Source organism: Chrysemys picta, chromosome 13 (genome assembly GCF_011386835.1).
Source record: "Chrysemys picta bellii isolate R12L10 chromosome 13, ASM1138683v2, whole genome shotgun sequence".
Classification (NCBI taxonomy): Eukaryota; Metazoa; Chordata; order Testudines; family Emydidae; genus Chrysemys; species Chrysemys picta.
In genome coordinates this window covers 1,317,297-1,340,994 of record NC_088803.1, presented here as the reverse complement: position 1 = coordinate 1,340,994, position 23,698 = coordinate 1,317,297, and positions in this window count along the sequence as shown.

Below are 23,698 nucleotides of genomic sequence, written 5' to 3'. Positions count from 1 at the left end.
CTGCTTGTGACGTTGGGATTTTCAAAGCTGCCTAAGGGAGTTAGGCACTCAACCCCCCCCCCCCAAAAAAAAACCAAAGGGAGTCAGACTTCTAGCTCCTTTCTCCTCCTTTGAAATCCACAGTCCCCTCCTTCTCTATTCCCCACCAACCAATTCTTCATCTACCACCTCTTCCTCGCACCCTGTTACTGACCTAGACACTGGAGAGGTTGAAAATTTGCAGGTTTCTTGATTCTTTAGAGCAACGGATCTTCTATGGCTCTAGGAGGGGTTGTCTCATGGGAAAAACTGATTTACACTCGGCTCTGCTTGTTGTATGTTTTGTATCTGGAGCTTTTTAAATAAAATGTGTGCCCCTAAAGAGAGTCGCAAGTGAATTTAAATGAACATTCACGATCACATGTTGATTCTGTTGTGTTGTTATTGGTTAGCGTTTGTTGCGAAGTGTTTGATCACTGATTTCTGTGTGTTGGGAATTGATTTCTTTGTTGTCCGTTGCGTTTTTGTTTCTCGTTATTTTCTATTGTTTATTGATTATCTGCTTTGGTGCTTACTTTGGGGTTTATTTGTTGCGTTGTTATTGTGGTTGTTGGGGGTGGGTTTGCTTTTTTGTTGATTTGTTTTTGCTTCTGTTGTTTTCTCTCAAATGTCTGCACCAGCAGACGTTCAACAGCAAAACAAGCCCTTCTTCCCTTCCTGCTGCATTTCCCTCCCTGGACTCTCTATCGGCCTGCATGGGCCCAGTTATCATTTTAAGACGCTCCCTTTTTGTCCCAGACCTCCCTGTGCCCGTGTCACTGTGTAGCTCCGGGCGCAGTAATAGGTGGCGGTGTCTGCAGCTGTCAGCGAGCGGAGCTGCAGGGAGAACTGGTTCTTGGCGGTGTCTGCAGAGATGGTGGTTCTGTCCTGGAGGGATGGGGCGTAGCGCGTGTCCCCATCCCAGTATATCAGACCCAGCCACTCCGGTCCTTTCCCTGGGTCCTGCCGATACCAATGCCCTGTAAAGCCACTAGTTGTGATGGATTCACCAGAGACAGCGCAGGTGAGTGAGAGGGACTCCGAGCTCTTCCCCACCCCAGGGCCAGAGGCCACCAGCTGCAGCTGGGCAAGCGCCCCTAGAGAGAAGGATGGGAGACTTCAAATAAACATTTAACCAGCTGCTCCCGGCAGTGAACGACCTCCCCCCCCCGGCCCTATCCCCGCCATGCAAACATTGCCCCAGAGATACAAACACTCACCTGGTGCCAGGGTCAGGGCAGCGAGGAAATAGTTCAGCATTTTTAAGAGGAGATAAAATACCAACAAATCTCTCCACTTCAGCCTCTGAGCTAACAGCCCCCTGAAATCTCTGGTGGGGCTCTGACAATCACAGGGCCAGAGCTGTTCACACGCCTGTAACTAACACTCCACTCCCACGCACACAGCTCCACTGACTCCGGATCTCTCTCTCCCACCCTCTGTGTGCATGCCAGTCCCTTCCCTCACAGACTTAGTCTCTGTCTCTCTGTGTATGGCTTCCTGCGAGCCTCCCTAGCCTTGCCCTCACTAGTTACAAAAAGTGCTATTTAACCACGTGTTAGCTAACATGTGCTGCTAATCTCCTCATGTAGACGAGGCTTTTTGTAGTTTTCACTTCAGCTAGCTGTTAACCCCAGTCCCCCCCTCCCCCGCAGTCTTTATGTCCACCCATTAATAAGAATGAAAACCACATACTTCCTTGTCCACACTAAACACACACACCCCTCCTGTCTCTTCTGTCGCTTCACAAATACACAATCCTCCCTTCGCTAAGCTATTGATTGGGCATGTTGAGAAATTGCAATTTGCTTGCTGCTGTCAAATAAATCATCTCCTATTTTCATGTTAAAAAGTGGGGGGGGGCATTGTTTGTTACAAGTTCTCTCTCTCTCAAGCTGTGTCCCTAAAAAGCTACAAGTGAATTAAAGGAAACACGGGGACCCCTGTCAGTACAGTGTGTTACTGCTGGTTAGAAAGTGCCGGGGTGTGTTTGAAGGGTTTTGTTCATTGGCGTATTTTATTATGTTTGTTTTGATTATTCTCATTTGACTCCCCTTCATTTCTGACAGCACCCCCGGACTTCACCAGCTGCATCTGGGACTGGGCACCTGATGGAAAATCCACAATGATCATTGTTCATACCTATGGACTCTCAGTAGGGCGAAAAGGGTCATATAAGCAACAGAGAAAGAAAGATAAGTTGCTAGCTAATAGAGTGGAGGGAAGTATAGATGGAGAGAGAGAATACAATAGAGGGGAAATTGCAGATGGATTGAGAGATAATACAGTGAAAGAAACAATGGATGAATAGCTAGTGGAGGATTAGAAATATAGAAACAGATAAGCTAATAAGAACGGGACATTGTATGGATTCGACTGTGAGAAAGAAAGAAAGAAAGAAAGAAAGAAAAAGAAAGAAAGAAAGAAATGCATGGATTAGATAGATAGATAGATAGATAGATAGATAGATAAGGAGATTTATACAGACAGACAGAAATAGACACAGTACAGTTAAAAATACATACTCTGAAGGTTCCCTGTATTTTCAGACATTTTCTCACCTTTCCAAGCTGCTAAAAGGAACACAAACTGTACCCATACTGGCATTGCTAGCTGAGCTGGCAGGGAACTTCTCCCTGTCAGGATAAAGGGGCGGGGGGGGGGGGAGGCGCTAGCCCTTAACTGCACAAACAAAATGCGCGGCCGCTTCTGCCTATCGCAGCCTCCGACACGCGGCTGCCGGGTTTGGAAGGGAAACGAAGTCACCCCCCTTCCCACACCACACCCTGGCCGGGAGAGGGGCGGAGACTCCGGTCTGAGGGTCTCAGGGCGCCCCGGGAACAGGGCGGGTTATTGTGAGGTTCTTACACCGACCCGAAGTGTGTCAGGCGCTACAGGGCACAAGGGCAAACCCAGGTCTCTGCTCCCAGCACCTCACAGCCGAGACCCCGGCGAGAAATACCTCAGCGCAGCCTGAGACCGGCCTGCTGCAAACCTCCCCCGGGAAGCAAACGCTGCTCCGGGTTCGTGAGCAATGGTCTCTGGGTGTCAGAAGAGGCTTTGGGATTCCCCTGGTAACTATCTCCCCTAGGACACAAAGGGCCGCGCATCGCAGGGGAATAAAGTCTCACACCCGGGTGGGCAGTCAGGCTGCCCCCACGCGGCCCCGTCTTTTTAATCCGCTCCTTCACACGCGGTAACCCTTGCTCAGGTTTGGTGCCCACTGGAATAGCCGCAGAGGCGGGCTGGGATTGCAAACCCACCGGGTTTGAGTTTCGGTCCCTTCTGTAACCCGGAGGGGTGCGCCTCTCTCAGCTGGTCTCTCCCTCGGCCTCCAACTGCCCTGAACGTCCCTGTGAATTCACCCCACCCTTTTTGTGCCAGCCGCCCTGTGTCCGTGTCGCTGTGCCTCTCTCCTGGCGCAGTGGTAGGTGGCGGTGTCCGCAGCTCTCAGGGACACCAGCTGCAGGGAGACCTGGTTCTTGGCGGTGTCTCTGGAGATGGTGAGGCGGGTCCGGAGAGACTGGGCCGGGAACGGAGTCCCGGACCGGGTGATAACGCCCAGGTATTCTAGTCCTGCCTCTGGAGACGCCGGGACCCGGTACCACAGGTAATCGCTGCTCGCTATCGATTCCCCGGAGACAGCGCAGGTCAGAGTGAGGGGCTCGGAGACCTTCCCCACCCCAGGGCCGGACTCCACCAGCCGCACCTGGGAAAGCGCATCTGACACAGAGGGGGATGAGTCTAAACTTCCCATGGAGACCCCTCAGGAGACCCCTCAGCTGTCCCGGGGACCGGACCCCTCAGTGCTCACCTGGAAAGCCAGAGAGCGGGCAAAACACCAGCCACCAAGCCCCTGGCATGTCTGTACGGGGGAGGGGGGAGCCAATGAGCCCCACAGCCACCGATGCAGCTTCTCAGTGAGACAAAAGCCTGGGAAAGGACGGCAGCGGCCACCCTGTGTGTGTGGGTCGGGAGAGGAGGGTGTGAGGGGAACAGTGACTCTCTCAGAGTGTGGCTGTGGTCATGCGCGAGTGTGAAATTCTGTGGGGGTGGTTCTCCCTGTCTTCCGTTCTCCCCCCATATGGGTGAGTGTGTGCATCTTTCTGCTACTTATCTACCCATCTTATACATCCCTCTCTCTACCCAATACACATAATCTAATCTATCTATCCCCATCCACCCCCTCTATCTATCTCTCTATCGATCCAGCCTGTACACACCAAACACGGGCTCATACATCCCCTATACAAGCCTCTCTCTCCTCCAGAAATGGCTGCAGCTCAGGAGAGCGGGGCAGACCCGGACCGGGCTGTGTCACTCTCCTCCCCGCTGTATGCCCCGCAGTTCTGCCCGAGGGTTCGAGGGGGGTGTCCCAGGATGTCACAGAGACAAGGGGCTGAGATAACATCTTTGATTGGACCAACATCTGTTGGTGAGAGGGAGAAGCTGTGGAGCCCCAGCGAGCTCTTCCCGGGGTCTCTACGCTGCTGCGGTTCTCAGGCTGGGGTCGGCACTTCCCCGGCACTCGGCAGAGTTGCTGGGTCCCTGTCGGCTGAGAGAAGGGAACAAGCCAGGCGGGTTCAGCCCCCCCCGGGGCGGGGCATAGGGGTTCCCCCCTTTCTGTCCGAGGGCTCCCTGTCTCTGTGTCTCTGTGTGTCTCCAGGCGCGGTAATAGGTGGCGGTGTCCGCAGTTGTCAGCGAGCGGAGCCGCAGGGAAAACTGGTTCTTGGAGGAATCGGCGGAGAGGGTTATTCGGCCTTGGAGAGACGGGGCGTAGTCTACGCGCCACTGCGAGTTGTACCAGTCAATCTCTCCCAGCCAGTCCAGCCCTCCCCGGGGGAGCTGCCGGTACCAATCCCAGTAATCAGCAGTGACAGAGCCACCCGAGACCGCGCAGGTGAGTGTGAGGGGCTCGGAGACCTGCCCCAGCCCAGGGCCGGACGCCGCCAGCTGCAGCTGGGAACGGGCACCTGGAAACATGAATAAATTAATAAACCAATGGGCCCAGCGAGCAAAGAGTCTCCCGCACTCGCCCTATATCCCCCCGCCCCCCAGTACTCACCTGGGGCCAGAGATACGTAAGATCCAGGCCTGACTGACCAACACTTCAAAAAGGAAGTGACATCATCCCTTTAATAGTCACCCACTCAACGTGATCCTACAGCTTTTACCAACAGCTAGAAAAAATATAGTGTTTGCTCCTTTTCCATAAGAAGCAAATAATTCCAGGTCTGAGTCATCAATCAGGCGGTTGTAATTCCTGGCTACTAGGAGGGATAATGAGAATTTGGAGGACGGAGTTGGATGGTAATTGCAGACATACCGAGGGTTGCAGAGTTTCTCTCTGGTAATTCCAGGGTCAGGGACATGCGGTGCTTGGTTTGGAACAGGAAATGCAGCTAAGCAGCCTACATCTCCTGTAATCTGATAGCCGAGTGTCAATTCCAACTGACAAGAAGAGAGGGGGGAGGGTATTCCAACACCCCCTTTGCAAGATCAGCACGTCCCCAAATGTTGTGTCTCTTTCTTGTTCTGCCCATGTTGAGTATGCAGCCAGAGACATATCGCTGAGGGACGAAGACTTGTCTAGAAACCCGGGCGTTCTGGGCTACCACTGAGTGGGCCGGTATCAATGCTTTGTACTACAGAATGACAAGGCCACTTCTCTTGCCTTTGCCATTACAAAGTGCTCTCGTGAGCGAATGACCAGGCACCCAGTGCTGTGAACCTTGAGATCTCCTAGCAGGGAAAGGGGTGGGGGGAATCCCTAAAGCATCTTTAACTAATAATGTATCTCCCGTCCAGTCCACCACCAGCGGTCAATGAAGGGGCAGCGTCGGATATTCCAGCAGCCAATGCAGGTCACACGTTGATTGGGGGACACAAAAGAGAATCAGTGCTGCCCTCTAGTGGTATGTAGTAGAATAGAAGACACACAGTAACAACTCAGTTGTTAGGATGTGTATTACGGACTAGGAGTGCTGGCCCCTACTGGCAGGGATCGGGACAGCAGGTGCACACTGGTCACCCAGATGAAGGTGAGTGCTAAGAGGTGCATTGCACAAATCTGAAAATTACAACTCTGCTGAAGACTTGGGTGATGGGGTCAAAGTCGTGCTATAGGATAAAAGCTTTGTTTTTTTCCTTCAATTTTTTACACAGGTAGGAAATTACATAAAAAACTATTGTAAAAGAACATTAAGGTGGCAAAGTCAAGCCCTCAAAAGATAGGAGATGCCAGAGCTAAGGTTGTCCATGCAATTTTAACTCTGCCCCCTGGTCAGTAATGACACAAGACTTCACACACTATTTTTTCCACAGGACCCCTGCCTCAGTCAGTGCACAGAAGGGACCCGCTGGGGAATGAGGCGGGACCGGGCAATGAAGGGGACTGTTGTCTGTAGGCCCCTTGCCCATGTGTTGCGGAAGTTGGAATGTGTGTCCCGGGGATAGGAGTAGAGGCTGCAGCTCTCGTAATGCGTCTCATCCTTGGCGTATCTTTGCAGCCTTCACCGGGTTCCAAAAATTATAGTTTTCTGAGCGATGACTACAGCCCTGGGGACATTTTCTCCTTGATTCAGTTCTGTCACTGTGTGTGTCTGGCCCTTCCCTTGGGATGTGCCCCGCAGCAGGCTGTGACTACACAGGGGATGTTTTGGCATGTGGTTAGCTTCCCTTCCACTCACTGTGTGTCTGCCTGACAGTGATAAACCTCTGTGTCCTCGGGTCTCAGGCCGGTCATTTGCAAATACAGCAGGTTGTTGGGGTTGTCTCTGGAGATCGTGAATCGCCCTTTCACCGACTCAGCGTATCTCTTGTCAGTTCCGGCCCAATAGCTAATGCCGGACACCCACTGGGGTCCTTTCCCAGGATCCTGTCGGTACCAGTGCATCCAGAGTCACTAAAGGTGAACCCGGAGGCTTTACACGAGATGTTGATAGAATCTCCTGCCGTGTTCACATCTCCCCCAGACTCTACCAGCTGAACCTGTGATTGGGCCCCTGAGGACATAACAGAGAACAGTCTTACCCTTGTTCACCGTGACACTGAGCTCCCCGGGCCAAGTCAAGCCAACTTACCTTGGGGCACTGCCGCCATGAAAGCAACATGCAGCCAGAGGAGCATCTTCTTCTGGTTAGTCGGGAGAAAATTCCTCACGGGGACTTGTGGGTTTTCACTGCAGAGACATGGGGCTGCAGCTTTTGTCTTCTGCAGGGTCACAGACATGGGGGGAGCCCTTTTATTTGAATGCATTGCTGGACTAACAGCATGTGCCAAGGAAGGACAGACACCACTTGGCTGCTGTTCCCCACCTGTCTGCATCGAAGAAGAAGATGGGGAGGGGGGGAGGTGTGTGCTAAACTGGGGTTAAAATAGCTCCGAAGTTCCGCATACTCGAGTTAGCAACTTGAGTTAAAGCCCACAGGGGAGACTGGGCTTCAGCCGAAATTCACTAATCCCAGATAAGAACTCGCTTGTTTTATTTGATTTGACTGAACTGAAACCAACATACCCAGTGTGGTCCGAACAGCTGGAGCGATGACAAGATTTTTAAGATATGCATCTGTCACACACAGAGAGACGTGGGAAACCCAAGTCCATAGATCACACTGAGAGAGCGCTTAGCAATCAATAGCTACCCTGTCCTGACAGCAGCCCTGTGAACTACACTACTCACCTACAAGCGGGTGGGGGAGGTCCTGTGGCCTGCAATGAGCAGCAGGCCAGACAGGGGTTCTCAGGCTGTTTTTTGCTGGGGCCCCTTTGAAAATATTTCAGGCTGTGATGCCATCCCCTCCCCACCCCCCCACCCCCTCCCAAAAAAGCGATAGCAAATTACTGGATATATTCAGAGGAGCATACCCATGGTATTTTGCCAGCCTTGCTTCTGCGCTGCTACTGAATTATCCAGTCCCATCTGGATAATATGGACATTGGACTATAACCTATGGACTAATTCTGAAAAAACTCTTTGCACCTACAAAGCTCACCATCTCTAATATGAACCTGATCTCAGAACTGTGCTCATCTCTGTATGTATGCTGATCTTTTCACCAATACTCTCTCTGTCTCTCTCTTTTTGAATAAATTTTAGTTTAGTGAATAAGAATTAGATGCAAGCGTGTACTTGGGTAAGATCTAGACCATTCATTAACCAGGTAATGTGTCCAATCCTTTGGGATTGATAGATTTTTTTATAAAATGAATAAGATTTTTAGTAATCTCATCATATTTGACTTGGGTGTCTGGATGGAGGCTTGAGGCTCCATTACTTTAAGGGAACTGTGTTTTGGGTTGTGGTAACCAGTAAGGGATTATAGGAGCTGTGTTGTGGTGGCTTAGATTCACCAAGTACTGGAATATCTAGCAATTTTGGGGATTGTCTACCCCATTCTTGGCAGTTTATCTTAATTGAGTATCTTCAGTGTGTCTCCCCGTGACTCTCGGTCACAGCAGGTTCCCCTGAATTCTCCCGTGTACTTTAGGGCAGCTTAGACGGTTTCCATTTCAGATGCCGACAGCGTTGCTGCTGAACCCACCAGAGTCCAGGTCAGTTAGGGTGACCAGACAGCAAATGTGAAAAATCGGGATGGGGGTGGGGGGTAATAGGAGCCTATGGAAGAAAAAGACCCCAAAATCGGGACTGTCCCTATAAAATCAGGACATCTGGTCACCCTAAGGTCAGTTCCCTGCTCTGAGACCCGTGTGTCTGAGGTCATATCCTTGCCAGGGCTGGCTCTAGGGTTTTTGCAGACCGAAGCAAAAAAAAAAAATGCTGGTGGCCCCCTACCCCCTTTTTTTGGCTTTTACACATGTTTCCATATTGGGGAAATAATCGCAGAATATAATCACACATCAGCATGTTTAGTTGACTCTGTTGCTGCAAATTTCAGAGCAGAGAGGCCAAGGAAAATCTTTAGCTCCTCTTTGAGCTGAAATAAAACAGTGCAATTAGTCAAACTGATCTTGGGAGTTGCATGCAGGTGTCACCGAGTCCCCGGGCGATGCTCTGGAACTGCTCCCCACAAAGCCAGTCAGGACTTTGGGGAGCCTCCTCTCCCTCAGAGCAGACCATCTTCAGGGCAAGAAGTTCACATGGCTTCACCTTCTGGGTCTCTCCTGGGAGCATTCAGCATATGCCCCTCCATGCGCTCCCCACAGCGAGTCCGCCCTGGCGGGGTCCTGGGGAAGCCAAAGTGTTCTGCACCCCCCACTTCGCAGTCAGACGTGACTCTCAGCCAGCCAGTAAAACAGAGGTTTATTAGATGACAGGAACATGGTCTAAAACAGAGCTTGTAGGTCCAATGAATGGGACCCCTCTGCCCGGTCCATTCTGGGGCCCAGCGAGGCAGACCCCCGTCTGCCCTCCCTTCCAGTCCCCAGCTAGCTCCAAACTTCAACCCCCGTCCAGCCCCTCCTTCTCTGGGCTTTGTCTCTTTCCCGGGCCAGGAGGTCACCTGATGATCCCTTTGTCTCCAACACCTTCAGTTGGCACCTTTACAGAGGAGAAGCCCAGGCCATCAGTTGCTAGGAGACAGAGTGTCAGGCATTTATGTACACTGGCCCTTTGCTCTGCAGCAACCATACACCCTTATCCCACCACCTAGATTCTTAAGAACTGTGTAGGGGAAACTGAGGAAAACATTAAGAACAGCCCCACTTCGTCACAGCAGGCTGATACGAACATCTAGGTAAATCAAAACTGTTAAAACTCAGTGATATTTCACTTGTTAAAGAACATGTGTCGCTTACTCTGAAGAAAAAAAAATAGGAAAAAGGCTCATAGAAAATTAAATTGCTCCAGGAAAAAAAATCCAACTCCCCCAAGGAACAGGAAGTGAGATCCTTTATTACTATACATTGATCTGTCAATGCCACTCATGGAAAGTCTGAGCAATCAAGCTGCAGCAAACATATGATGGTTACAGAGATCTAACCAATGTTGAAATTAGTGGAGTTGAAAAGTTCAGCAGCGAGTGGCTGCAGGGATGGCTGCCCCACACCTCTTTCTGCTGTCAGCATGTGAGAGGAGGCCAGGGTGGGAAACAAGGCTGAAATTGACCCTGTGCCAAGAAGGAGAGTTGAGCAAGGAAAACCCACAGTAACATTCAACTTTAAACCGCAAAGGAAAACAAAGTAAAAAGGGAGGGGGGGGAGAGGAAGGCGAAGGGGTGGCTGACTGTGCTGCTGAGCTGGGAGTGTGTGTGTGAGTGTGTGGGGGGGGACATTAGCCAGGTCCAGCCTCTGCTAGAGCCATGGAGAGCCCGGTCCTGTCCTGTGTCCTTTGTCCGGGTGATGGGAATATCAGGGAGGCAAAGGCCTGTCCAGAAAGGCTCTGCGGAGGACAGAGCAGCAGCTTGGGCCACCGGGGAAAGCTCTGGGGGACGCGGAGAGAAGCAGGGGCAGCCAGCAGCCGCCCGGCTCCATTGAAGGGAGCGCATCAGCTGGGGAAGAGGAGAGCGGGGGTGGGGAAAGCGCCGCGCTCCCTTTCCAAGCTCCCAGCGGTTTCAGCTCCTCCTTGTGCTTCAGTTCGCTCGGGGCGGGGGACAAAGCCCCGCAGCAGGGTCCCGGAGCAGCCTCCTCCTGCAGCCGGGTGGGGAAGAGCCAGCGGGAGATTAACAACACGTGTCCGAGTCTGAGGCGGGAAGAGGCGACATCGCCCGGCCGCCGCCTGGCACTTACTGTCACAGGCTGGAGCGCAGCCCTGGAGCCCGCAGCAGCTGGTCTCGGAGGAGCCGGACCTGGTGATCGAAGTGTCCGGCCGGCGGATCCGAGCCCACAAGTCGGTGCTGACAGCCAAGTCCCCGGACATCCTGCGGGTGAAGGGGGTGAGCTACGGGCGCTGCGCCTGCTCATCGACACGGCCGGCATGGGCGAGGTGCGCCACGACAACCTGGCCAAGGTGGTGAGCGGCGCCCGCGTGCTGAAGATGCCCTGCACTGTGCGGCTGAGGCCATGCGGGCCCAGCTATGCCTCCACCTGCTACCAGCCGCTGTGCCGCCCCTGGGAATGTGCCGCCCCAAGCAGATGCTTGTTTTGCTGGTGCCTAGAGCCGGTCCTGATCCCTGCCCTGTGCTCTGAGAACAACCGCTCTGGGCATAGACACACACCCTGCCCCCCAGCGTGCACAACACTTCACGAGGACGCCACCCAGAGGCTGCAGCAGATGAGCAGCCGGCTCTCGGGAGAGGCTCAGGCACACTGGAATTCAGAGGGAGATGTTAGTCACGTGATGTTAGTCACGTGATGCCCCCGAATCCCCTGGGCTGAACGCAGCGAGTTTTTGTCAGAGCTCAGCCTGGCTTCCCCGCACTGTGTCTCTCGCAGCGCAGTGATACCGGGCGGTGTCCTCGGGTCCCAGGCGGCTCATTTGCAGATACAGCTGGTTCTTGGCGTTGTCTCGGGAGACGGTGAATCGCCCTTTCACCGAGTCAGGGTAATCTCTGCTGGCGCCAGTGCTGCTAATCCAGGAGACCCATTCCAGGCATTTCCGGGGGGACTGCTGGTACCAGTGTGATGAAGTGGGGGATTTCCTTTTTTTTTTACCCTGTTTTTGGTGGGATTTCAATGGTTTGCTTGCGGAAGGGGTGGGACTCAGTTTCCCTGGGTGTTACTGGTTTAACAAGGTGAGGGGAGAGGGAGTTTATTGTTACAAAGGACAGGAGAGGGAATGTGGGACCCCAGCCAATGGCGGGGTGGACGGATACCCCAGCGACTGGTGATGTGAGACCCCAACCCGGAGGCCCAGCTGAGGAGACGTAGCCAGTTCTGGCCAGTGGGAGAACAATGGGCTGCAGAGAGAGGACCCAGTGACCTAACCAGCCGGTTCCAGCCAGAAGACAGAAGCAAGGAGAGTTTAGGACCCTGTTTCCCTGGAGAGAAGACAATGGACAGAGGCAGGGCCTGGGGCCGGTGATCTCAGAGGCCGAGCGGGGAAGTAGGAGGGGCGGGGGGTCGGGGCTGGACAGGGGGAGCAGGCAGAGCCCACCTGGCCGTAGGGGAGACTGGGGTGTCCTGTGCTGAGGGAGGCCAGGCCTGAGAGTTTCCTGTGCTGTGTTCAGTGGCCCAATAAGCCCTCCTGTTTTATGCTAGCAGAGAGTCACTCAGGTCTAGAGAGCAGGGGGCATCCACCCCACGGCAGAGACAGACGTGATAAGGCTCAGAGAGGTGCGGCTCCAGGAGGTAGAGGGGCCTGACCCCGAGAGAGAGTGGACCCCCGAGAAGGACTGTTGCACTGAAAGGGGCGCCCCCCCCCCAGGGACCGCACGGGGCCAAGAGTGGGCACAATCTGTGAGTCCGTGGCAAACAGTACATGTCCTAGCTGCTGAAAGTGAATCCGGAGCCGGTGCAGGAGAGCCGCCTGGAGCCGCCTGTGTTCGCAGCGCCGCCCCCGGACTCCACCAGCCGCACCTGCGCCTGGGCCCCTGGGAACACACCGGGTTGGGGGCATGAGAGCGGGTGGGAACAACCCCCTCGGGACAGGTCTGGGCAAAGGCGGCAGCTTTAGCCACATTCTACTGTAAGGGGAGGGGACTTCCGGTCTCCCCAAAATATTTATGAGAAAAATACAAACCCTTTGGGGGTTTTCAGCCCCCGCCTCCCAAACGAGACAAATACATGATATGAAGCTGGAAACAAAATCCGTTTGTCCCAATTTATTCCCGGGGAATCTCCCCTCCCCCGCTCCGGTCAATCAATATCAATCACCCGATCAACAACCCCCCCCATTCCAAGCACCTTTGGACGCTGCTGGGATGAAAGCAAAATGCAGCCACCACAGCATCGTGTCTGCGCGTCTGCGGCCAGTCCTCGCGCTGGGGACGGGCACGAGCTGCTCCCTGCACGGACAGAGCTTCTGTGCGAGCCGCAGGGTCAGGGGGGCGGGTGGGACCGACCAGGAAAGAGTCACTGCATGAGGATAATTTTCATAACCCCTCCCCATTTAAAATAGCACTGGGCCGGGACCCAGGGTGCAACACAGAAATGCTGACCCCTCACGCCCCCTAGGGGCTAGTTGGGAACCAGCTAAGTGAGGGAGCGCAGGAGAGAGCAGGGTGCTGCCCCCTAGAGGCTGGGTCAGGGAGAGAGGAAGCTCGCTGCTATCCCAGAAGGGCAGGTGTGCAGCAAAGAAAACGGGGTCTGCTGCCCTCCCATGTTTCCTCCCCCAGCCCTGACCTGTCTCTGCAGACCCACCAAAGCCGTGTCCATCACGCGCTGATGGCAGCGCTGGGGACATTGTCTCCTTGGTTCAGTTCTGTGTGTGTCTGACCCTTCCACTGGGCTGTGCCCCGCAGCGGGCTGTGACGGCAAAGGGGATGTTTTTGTACATGGTTAGATTCCCTGCCAGTCATTGTGTCTCTTTGACAGTAATACACCGCCGCGTCCTCGGGTCTCAGGCCGGTCATTTGTAAATAGAGCAGGTTGTTGGGGTTGTCTCTGGAGATCGTGAATCGCCCTTTCACCGACTCAGCGTATCTCTTGTCGGTTCCGGCCCAATAGCTAATGGCGGACACCCACTCCGGTCCTTTCCCGGGAGCCTGTCGGTACCAGTGCATCCAGTAGTCACCAAAGGTGAACCCGGAGGCTTTACACGAGATGCTGATAGACTCTCCTGCCATTTTTACGTCTCCCCCAGACTCCACCAGCTGAACCTGTGAATGGGCCCCTGAGGACATAACAGAGAACAGTCTTACCCTTAGAAAGCAAGAGAGAGTCCTGGGGCATCTTTAAGACTAACAGATGTATTGGAGCATAAGCTTTCGTGGGTGACGAAAGTGGGCATTCACCCCCAAAGCTTATGCTCCAATACATCTGTTAGTCTGAAAGGTGCCACAGGACCCTCTGTTGCTTTTTACAGATCCAGACTAACACAGCTCCCCTCGCATACTTGACTCTTACCCTTGTTCACCGTGACACTGAGCTCCCCGCCCCGCATCGTTTAGGGTCAGAAATCACCTTGGGGCAGTGCCGCCAGGAAAGCAACATGCAGCCAGAGGAGCATCTTCGTCTGCTCAGTTCGGAGAAGATTCCCCAGTGAGGGTTGTGGGTGTTCACTGCAGACACGTGGGGCTGCAGCTTTTGTCTCCTGCAGGGGCGGGGACATGGTGGGGGGGTGACAGGAACTGTTGTCACTTCATTTACATATGCTCCCGTCTTTAAGGGCAGACAAACCAACCCCTAGGGGTGCAGTGGGAACCTGACATTCTTGTAGCTTCTCATCTTTCCCAGGTGCATTTGCACTCCAGAGGCTCAGTGTGGCGACTCAGGATAATTTCCTGGCTGGGGAAACAAATCGCTCGTGTAGAGGCTCTTGTGTTTTCAATCAGGCTCTTAATTACCTCTCTGGAGTTGCCAATTCTGCCCGCAGTGACTAGTGAGCGCTCCCATTGGGTACTTTATGTAATTCAACTTGGAACTGGCCATTTTCTTATCAGCCTGCGTGTCACCAGAGCCAACACTGGGCACAGGTCCTCCCGTAGAGTAGGCGCCCCACCGCGCTGCCAGTCGAACCAAAGGCTCTGTGAAAGTTACTAGTGACCCCCCCTTAACAGAGCAGCCTTTATGTCAACCAGGGCCATTAGGGGGAAGCAGACACTTCAAGTACACAGTAGCCTGAACTTTTCAACTGTCTTCCCTTCAAGGCCTTACGGTAGTTGGAGCTGGTCCCAAGCCGGTTTTCACTGACCAGATAGCAAAAGCACGGGTCTGACAACCACCAATCAAGTGTTAACACTGCAAGGACCTTTGTCTGAATGTGTATAAAGGATCTGTAAAATGTGTGTAAGACAGAGTTTTTGTACTAAGGTGCAAAGCTCTCCTTTCTTCTGCAGAATAAAGCAACTCTTCCTTATCCCTGTCTGGCTGTTATTGGCTCTCAGCTAGGTGGACCCGATATTTCGGTAACAGTTTCTGGCGACTCAGATGGGACTATCCTAGCTCGGACATTGGACTCCGGACGGCTGCGGCGAATTGGGAACGGCGCCAACGGGGTGTTTCGCCCCTTTTCTCTGCTTCACCGCAGCCCCTGGGGTTCGTGCTCCGATAAGGTGAGTCCTAATAGGATAAGGAGACACTATCTGGTTCTGGTCTGGTTAACCGGTTAATGAATTTCTGTCTTATACATTTGGGCGTTAGGTGTGTGGACGGAACTGAGCCTCTCATTCGTAATTCCTCAGAGTGGAAGCCATCGCGTGCGATGAAGCTCTGAGGTCGAATTGGGATCCTTCTGTCCCGTCCCCTGTAGCGGTCAGTATTAGTAGAAATTCCTGTAATAGGATCCTATTAGGCCATAATTCCCTCTGTTCTCTGTGTAATTCTCTGTTAGAGTGTCAGCAGGCAGATGGGTGGGTCTCTGGTAAAACCCTCTGAGGATAGCCCTTTAGATTATATGTTAAGTAAATGGTCTTTACCCGGTGTTTAAAAAGAAATAGTTACACCTTGTGTAGAAATTGATGTGGCTAGTGTTGTGGAAATTGAATTGTGGAGAACATGTGCAGTATATATTGTAGTAGAGGTATAAGAAATGCAAACCTACCAATATAGGTTGTGTTGTCTTGTTCAGATCACTGTGTGTTTGAAAGCAGGAGTTAGAAGTAAAAGGCAATCAAAAGTCCGGGAAAGTTAATTGTGTCCCTTTTTAAGTAAGAATCTTTAAGCCGTGGATAGCTTTGGATCTGGAAGCAAGCCAGAAAGCATCTGTATTAATGCAATTTTCTAACTAATAAGGTAGTAGCCACTGAAACCTGGGCTGCATATGAAACAAATACAAGGAAATATGTGGTAATTCCTCTGTTTTGCCTAAAATCAACAAGAGTACGTGTATATAAAGGAAATATTTTAAGCAATGACTGACTGCCCAGAAGGGGCAGACCTCTGTTCTTTTGTCTTTCAGATCATCAGAGAAAACGGATGCCAGCTGAATAGCATTCGATGTACCATGCATTTACTGGTACAATAGGAATTATTTTTGTGTTCTTTGTCCTGTCTTGTGATGTTTGTCTTGTGGCCAGAATTGTTGGATTTAATATTTTCATAGGACAGTCTAGCTCAAATTTAAAATAGAAGGGTTAAATCAAAAAGCAGATACTTGTTTTATTCAACTTGGAATACAAAGTGTTTGGATAAATCAGGAAAATGTGATATACTAAAGTCTGATATATTTGCTTAAGTAAGAAAAAGAAACTTCATTGGCCAGATTTTTTAATTGAAAAATTGTTGTTAAAATTTGCATACTGACAGTCTTTGGAAGCAAGGACATGGAAGGTTAACCCACTCCCCATATTGCCCATGGGATCCTTCTGGCTACCTCAGATTTCTAGCCAGAGGGCTGGGGAGGGAGGAAAGCTATTGGACACCAGAGGTTGTACCGAGTGGACTCCTCAAAGGTGGGTGTGCTTGTCCTGGTTTGTTGCTCCAAAGCTCTGTAATAAAGTTATTTTACTGGAAGGGTGTACATGGCATACATTGAGTAATAAGACTAATGTACTGTATAATGGCAATTGTGTATGTGTTCATTTTTGGGAGAAGGTGTATGAGTGAAGAGTGGAAGTTTCCTTTGTAGGTTAAAAGAAGCCAAGAAGGGAAGCAGGAAAAAGAACAGAATGCGTTAACTGGAAAAAAAAAATAGCTAGCAAGCTCAGTCCAAAGATAAGATGCTGGCCCATCCAAGGACACTGCCCACAGCTAAGACTTGGCTGATAGCCAAGAAAAGGGGGGGCTGAATGTGCCCAAGCAACTATGAGATCTGCAAAACACTGCCAGGCATTAATGAAATGTGTTAGGTTTCTTTTCTCACAGATAAAAGAAGTGCTACCCAAAGACCCTAGCAGCCCTGCCATTGATTGAAACAAGGAGACTGAGTCTACGTAAAGTCCATCAACGAAAGACTGCTTTGGCTCCCCACTGGAAAGGCCCTTTCCAAGTCCTGTTAACCACCAACACCGCTGTGAAGTGCCAAGGACTACCTGCCTGGACCCAGGCTTCTCACTGTAAAAAGACCCCTCCACCTCGGGAGGACTCTTCGACTGATAAGCCTATTTCTCCTTCTAGCTCTGCTGTGCCTTCTGGACAGCAGGAAAAAGGAAAAAAGACAAGGTGAAGTGCTAGTAACCTCTCCCTTGTCCACTGACAGACCTACTGTGCCTCTGGATTTTTCTAGAAGAAGCAAAACCATTACAGGGTGATGTGCTAGTAACCTCTCCCCTGTATGATGCTAAACCACACTGTTTCAGGAAAAGAGAAGAAGGAACACTTGCTTCATTGGAACCACCAAAGTCCAGGGATTCCTGACTACAAGAGACATTAAGAACTGACCCTGGTGAAGAAACAAAGAATTATACACTGGCAGGAAGAAACTTGTGGGACCCATGCTTGGGAATGTGGTATAGTACTACACCAAAAAGAAATGTATTAGGATATCAATGAACTGTGATTAACACTACACTAGGGACTGTTAAATTTTCATTACCCTTATTCAGTTTCCAGATCACCACTACATACCCAAATTGCTCACAGGGGGCTGCCATTAGATTAGCACAACAGAGGGTTTGGGTTATTTCCTCTAGAAAGAAAAGTGACTTGACCGGATCCCTATGGGATGGGGCCAAAAGTGCAGCAGCAGTTTGGAATATTTTTAAGAACCAAGAACATGATGAGAAATTGGGGCACAGCTAACCCAGGTACAGGCTGGAATTGGTGAGTTACATGTTATCTCCGCCCTTAGTTCTATGACCCAGAAGTTGCTGACAGAGATGGTATTGAATATCACTGAGGCTGGGAAGGCATTGCAGTGGGATCTAGCATGTTCAGAAATTCAGGATTTCCTGAATGACCAGCTAATGGCCATTCGGAATGATTTAGAGCATCAGGCTTGGCCCACTGCCCTTACAGACACATCAGGAGTACCATCTGATCTGTGGCCATGGAGACATACTTGGAGACTTTCTGGGTGGAAGTGCAGACATTCTCAGTGCTCCTTCCAAGCATATGGACCGGTTGGGGGGGGGTGTGGGCTCCCACATACCGAATCCTGCCGGGTCCATGGGGAGGATGCATGTGGGATTGGGTAATTCACCAAGATATCTGGGAAATTAGACCTCCTGGTATGCCCAATCGATTTTTAGTCAGTGCTCCTGGGATTACATCTGACATTTGGATGGGGTTAGGGAGTCAATGGACATTTTGGTCATTAGAACCCCCACAGCTTCAGTGTATCCGTAAACTGAAGCCAGGAGAAGTTGTTACTCTTCATGACTACGTTTGCTGGGAGGGTAGGGGACAAGGAACTCCCCTGACAGGACACTTATTTTTTCAAGCTAATGATAGCTGTGTGTATGTTAATGACACCATATCACAAGACATACATTTTAATCTCACTACCACTGCAGGCAACCATATCATTTACTGGCCTGCAGATAGAGTTTTTCAAGTAGCCCTTAAGTTCCAGATACCCTTTAATTGGACTAGTTTAGTATCTGATAGATTTCAGAATTTGTTTTCACTGTTACCAGAGATTCAGAAAATCTCTGAAGTACAAGGGCAAATTCACATGCTTCAAAATATATATCAAGTTAAAAAGTATGCCTTTCAGACAGCTTATAGAGTATCTATTTTATGTACTAAGTATGATGTATTGTGCTTTATGACTAAGGCTGTACAACAACCCCATTATAGTATTGCTATGGGAATGTTATTGCTTGTATTGTTATTAGTTAGTTTAGGATTATGTTATTGTTGTAAAAGACGTAATAATAGTAATACCTTTCATGTCCATGCTCATCATGCATTGTCATTACATCCAATCAAAACCCTTTAGGTTGAAGCATCTGAAGTAAAATCTGAATTCCAAGACTTAATGCAAATAGAGATTTGAAAATGTTTGTTGTACTAGTATACAAAAGGGGGGGTTGTGGAAGCAGAGAAAGAACTGACAGGAAGGGGATGCAATGCATGACAGTTCGTTAGCAAGAGTTAGGCTAACTGTAACCCTAATAATGCGAGATTTGTAGAAGCGAGGAATGTGTGAGGCGAGTGGGAAAGAACTGTGTGAGAAGTTGTTGCGACCTTGTGTAGATAATATGGAATGTAGACTAAGAGTCTACATTAGTGAGCAAAACAAGATATCAGAATGACCTATGTATAAACAGAATGCTGCTGTTGTTTTCCATGCTGTATCTCTTGATCACACCTTTAGTTTTGAGGACCTCCTTCCAGACCTTGGGTCATGGTTTACGGGGCTCTTTCAAACAATTGTTAAATGGATTCTTTTCTTTCTATGTGTTATTTGGACAATGATACAATGTGCCAAATGCCTGTGTAATGCTATGATCAAAAGCTCTGCTGTCCATAAGAAAACCCAGTATCTGTCCCTCCAGCTTGATCGCAAATTGCATAACGGGCCTGACAATTTTTGAATTTGTCAGGCCCGAAGGGGGGACTGTGAAAGTTACTAGTGACCCCCCCTTAACAGAGCAGCCTTTATGTCAACCAGGGCCATTAGGGGGAAGCAGACACTTCAAGTACACAGTAGCCTGAACTTTTCAACTGTCTTCCCTTCAAGGCCTTACGGTAGTTGGAGCTGGTCCCAAGCCGGTTTTCACTGACCAGATAGCAAAAGCACGGGTCTGACAACCACCAATCAAGTGTTAACACTGCAAGGACCTTTGTCTGAATGTGTATAAAGGATCTGTAAAATGTGTGTAAGACAGAGTTTTTGTACTAAGGTGCAAAGCTCTCCTTTCTTCTGCAGAATAAAGCAACTCTTCCTTATCCCTGTCTGGCTGTTATTGGCTCTCAGCTAGGTGGACCCGATATTTCGGTAACAGCTCTGTACAGAGATCTGGATCCCTTTTATCTGAACGCGTTGACGGGCGAACAGCGCTTCCACCCACGTGCCAAGGAAGGACAGACACGTTCTCCCACGATCCGCTGTGAAAGAATTCCCGGAGCAGCCCGGCGTGGGGCAGAGCAAAGAACCAGGGCCTGTGCCCCCCAGAAGTCTGACAGTCACACACCAGCGCGCCGAGCGCCAGCGTCAGACCGGCCATTTGGCTGCTGTTCCCCACCTGTCTGCACCGAAGAAGTTGGGAAGCGGGGATTGGTCTGTGCTAAACTGGGGTTAAAATAACCGTGAAGTTCTACAAACTCGGCTTAGCAACTTGAGTTAAAGCCCACAGGGGAGACTGGGCTTCAGCCGAAATTCACTAATCCCAGATAAGAACTCGCTTGTTTTATTTGATTTGACTGAACTGAAACCAACATACCCAGTGTGGTCCGAACAGCTCGAGCGATGACAAGATTTTTAAGATATGCATCTGTCACACACAGAGAGACGTGGGAAACCCAAGTCCATAGATCACACTGAGACAGCGCTTAGCAATCAGCAGCTACCCTGTCCTGACAGCAGCCCTGTGAACTACACTACTCACCTACAAGGGGTGGGGGGAGGGGAGATCCTGTGGCCTGCAATGAGCAAGAGGCCAGACAGGGGTTCTCAGGCTGTTTTTTGCTGGGCCCCTCTACAAATATTTCAGGCTGTGATGACCCCCCCCCCCCGAAAAAAAGTGATAGCAAACTACTGTACATACTCATAGGAGCAAACCCACGGTATTGCCACCCTTATTTCTGGGCTGCTGCTGGCGGCGGCGGTGACTTCAGAGCTGGGTGCGGGACAGTAGCAGTGCTGTACCTCGCTCCCACTCCCCTCCAACTGATATTTTTGTGATCTCTCATCTACAACAGCCTTGTGGCCCCCTTGCACAGACACACCCCCTGCGCCCCTAGTGTGCACGACCCTGCAGGAGGAGGGGGACATCATCCAAAGGCTGCAGGGGGTGGGTGAGCGGCAGGCTATGGGGAGTGGCTCAGGGTTAAACACTTTGCAGCCTAACAAACCCAAAGCCGACCTTTAAAGACATGTTAGAAATGATCATTAGGGTCATTGCATGCTAAGTAGGTTAGAACTTTGAAATGCCAACCTGTGTTGTTAGAAGTTAGAGGTAATATTAATTGTGTGTATCTTAGATGCTACAGGCGAAAACGGACAGTCCCTGTCTGTCTCTATAGCCACTAATTCAGAGATCAAACGGGAATATTAACATTTAGAGCAGAGGTGGGCAAACTTTTTGGCCCTAGAGCCACATCGGGTACAGAAATTGTATGGAGGGTGGCTAAGGAAGGCTGGGGGAGCCTATGCCTCCCCAAACAGGGAGGCGGGGCATGGCATCCACCAGTCTTTGCAGTTCCCCCTAATTGAGTGACCTCAGACGGCCCCACAGGGACCCTTGCGGGAGGAGGGGCACAGGGATGGTAGTCAGTAGAGGCTCCCGAATCCCCTGGGCTGAACGCGGCGAGTTTTTGTCAGAGCTCAGCCTGGCTTCCCCGCACTGTGTCTCTCGCAGCGCAGTGATACCGGGCGGTGTCCTCGGGCCCCAGGCGCCTAGTCTGCAGATACAGCTGGTTCTTGGCGTTGTCCCTGGTGACGGTGAATCGCCCTTTGACCCAGTCAGGATAATCTCTGTTGCCGCCACTGCTGCTAATCCAGGAGACCCATTCCAGCCCTTCCCCGGGGCGCTGCCGGTACCAGTACATGGTGTAGCTGCTGAAAGTGAATCCGGAGCCGGTGCAGGAGAGCCGCCTGGAGCCGCCTGTGTTCGCAGCGCCGCCCCCGGACTCCTCCAGCCGCACCTGCGCCTGGGCCCCTGGGAACAAACCGGGTTGGGGGCATGAGAGCGGGTGGGAACAACCCCCTCGGGACAGGTCTGGGCAAAGGCGGCAGCTTTAGCCACATTCTACTGTAAGGGGGGGGGGGACTGCTGGTCTCCCCAAAATATTTATGAGAAAAATAAAAACCCTTCGGGGGTTTTCAGCCACCGCCTCCAAACGAGACAAATACATGGTATGAAACCGGAAACAAAATCCGTTTGTCCCAATTTATTCCCGGGGAATCTCCCCTCCCCCGTTCCGGTCAATCAATATCAATCACCCGATCAACATCCCCCGTAATTCCCCCCCCCCTTCCAAGCACCTTTGGACGCTGCTGCGATGAAAGCAAAATGCAGCCACCACAGCATCGTCTCTGAGCGTCTGCGGCCAGTCCTCGCGCTGGGGACGGGCACGAGCTGCTCCCTGCACGGACAGAGCTTCTGTGCGAGCCGCTGGGTCAGGGGGCGGGTGGGACCGACCAGGAAACAGAGTCACTGCATGAAGATGATTTGCATAACCCCTCCTCATTTAAAATAGCACTCGGTGAAACTCCGCCCCCGCCATGCTGAGCTATTGATTAACACCCCAGGGGTTGGGGGCTATTCTCACTCACTGGGGGGTGCTGAGTTTTCACCTGGCCAGTTTTCACTATTACCTCTGACAGGGCCGGGACACCGATCAGGTACTGCAGTTCAAGGTGCACTGAAGCGGTTGGAAGCTGGTGCTTGTGAAACCAGCCCTTTTGTTCGGGAACCCACCAATCAGGATCCGGGAGCCTAACTTCAACTTCCTACACTGGAAACACCAGATCCCTGCCCTACCTGCCCAGTCACTGGGCTGGGTCCCAGGACACCTGGGTTTCATTCCTAGCTGGGGAAGCAGGGGGCAGCCAAGGGGGCAGGTCAGATCTACCGGCAGCTAGTGACATCTGACCCTGTCCCCTTTGGGCTGCCCCGTGCCACAGCTCGGATTCCACCTACGTCTCCCGGAACCCAGGGTGCAACACAGAAATGCTGACCCCTCACGCCCCCTAGGGGCTACTTGGGAACCAGCTAAGTGAGGGAGCGCAGGCGAGAGCAGAGACTGCCCCCTAGGGGCTGGGTCAGGGAGAGAGGAAGCTCGCTGCTAGCCCAGAAGGGCAGGTGTGCTGCAAAGAAAACGGGGTCTGCTGCCCTCCCATGTTTCCTCCCCCAGCCCTGACCTGTCTCTGCAGCCCCACAAAAGCCGTGTCCATCACGCGCTGATGGCAGCGTTGGGGACATTTTCTCCTTGGTTCAGTTCTGTGTGTGTCTGACCCTTCCCCTGGGCTGTGCCCCGCAGCGGGCTGTGACGGCAAAGGGGATGTTTTTGTACATGGTTAGATTCCCTGCCAGTCACTGTGTCTCTCTGGCAGTGATACACCGCCGTGTCCTCGGGTCTCAGGCCGGTCATTTGTAAATAGAGCAGGTTGCTGGAGTTGTCTCTGGAGATGGTAAATCTCCCTTTCACTGAGTGGGCATAGTCCGCGTTAGTGCTATTGGGGTTAATGTAGGAGGGACAGCTCAGTGCTTCTAATATTGGCCCGTTAAACCCAGGGTTGTAAGTTCAATCCTTGAAAGAGCCACTTAGGGATCTGGGGCAAAAATCAGTACTTGGTCCTGCTAGTGAAGGCACGGGGCTAGACTTGATGACTTTTCAGGGTCTCTTCCAGCTCTATGAGATAGGTATCCTCTCTGGCACTTTCCTGGGAGCTTGGTGGTACCCATACATCCAGTAGTTTCCAAATGTAAATCTGGATACTTTACAGGAGATTCATAGATTCTAGGGCTGGAAAGCACCTCCAGTGGTCATGGAGTCCAGTCCCCTGCCCTCATGGTAGGACTAAATACAGTCTAGAGCAGACCATCCCCGAGAGACATTTATCTAACCTACTCTTAAATATCTCCAGAGATGGAGATTCCACAACCTCCCTAGGCAATTTATTCCAGTGTTTAAC